Here is a 1,528-nt window from a genome sequence, read left to right as displayed (position 1 = left end):
TTTTTTTGGAGATAGAGCTTCATTCTTGTTGCCCAGGCTGGAGTGCAATGGCATGATCTCAGCTCACTGCAACCTCCGCCTCCCAGGTTCCAGTGATTATCCTGCCTCAGTCTCCCAAGTAGCTGGGATTACAGGCACCTGCCACCATGCCCAGCTACATTTTTTTTGTATTTTTAGTAGAGACAGGGTTTCACCATGTTGGCCAGGCTGGTCTCGACCACCTGACCTCAGGTGATCCACCCGCCTCGGCCTCCCAAATTGCTGGGATTACAGGCATGAGCCACCACATCCGGCCAGAATATTTTCTTAAATGTAAATCAGATTACATCTGATGTTAAAATCCCTACTTCCCTAAAATAAAATCCACGTGCTTTACCAAGCCTTAGAAGGCCCTCATGATCTAGCCCCTGCCTACCTTGCTGATGTTGGCTCATGCCCCTGCCCTGCTCAATCACTATATACCGCCAGCTCTGCTGACTCTTGCTCTGTCCCTTAAATACACCAGTCCTGAGATCCATTGCTGTTCATTCTGCCTGGAATATCCTCCCACATCCTCTCTAAACTGGCTCCTTGATTCAGGTCTCAGTTCAAATGTCATCTCTCAATGAGGACTTCCTTGACCACCCAAACTAAAGCAGCCTCCACACTACCACATCCTCTAACATATTACATACTCTGTTTAGTTTCTTCTTACCACTTACCACTATGCAACATCATTTTATTTATTTCTTTTCTCCCCCATCTAGAATATAAGTTTCATCAGCAAAGGGGCTACATCTGTTTTGCTCACGGCTGCATCCCTAGCACCCACCCCAGCTGGGCATAGAGTGGGTTCTCAACAATGTGTGTGTTACATGAATGAATAGTACCTTTGATGTACGTGGTCCCCTTATAGCTAATGTCATTGTAGATTTTGATCACTGACATCAATCTTTTGGCTTTCAATATACAGTATCCCAAATATTGGGATTTGTTGTTCTATACACTGTCAGTTGTAAGTATTGACTTCAACTGTCAACTGATAGACAATATTTGCTGGTCAACAATGGAGTCTGCATAATTTCTAAAGAGAATCTTTATAAACAAGAAGCCAAGGGGCCCTTGCCCTCTGAAAACTACTATACTAACTTTATTGGATTGGGGACTGATTCTTCTTTGTTAGCCCCCTAAATTCAGTAAAGTCCTCCTCTCCCTGACGCATTTCTTTTCTTTCTTTCTTTTTTTATTGTATTTATTTATTTATTTATTTATTTTTGAGATGGAGTTTCACTCTTGTTGCCCAGGCTGGAGTGCAATGGCACGATCTCAGCTCACCACAACCTCTACCTCCCGGGTTCAAGCTATTCTCCTGCCTCAGCCTCCCGAGTAGCTAGGATTACAGGCATGCGCTACTACACCTGGCTAATTTTGTATTTTTAGTAGCAATGGGGTTTCTCCATGTTGGTCAGGCTGGTCTCAAACTTCCGACCTCAGGTGATCTGCCCGCCTTGGCCTCCCAAAGCGCTGGGATTACAGGCATGAGCCACCA

Source organism: Mandrillus leucophaeus, unplaced genomic scaffold (genome assembly GCF_000951045.1).
Source record: "Mandrillus leucophaeus isolate KB7577 unplaced genomic scaffold, Mleu.le_1.0 Scaffold132, whole genome shotgun sequence".
In the NCBI taxonomy this organism is placed as follows: Eukaryota; Metazoa; Chordata; class Mammalia; order Primates; family Cercopithecidae; genus Mandrillus; species Mandrillus leucophaeus.
The sequence above is the reverse complement of the archived record's forward strand: the minus strand, read 5'-3'. Positions refer to the sequence as shown.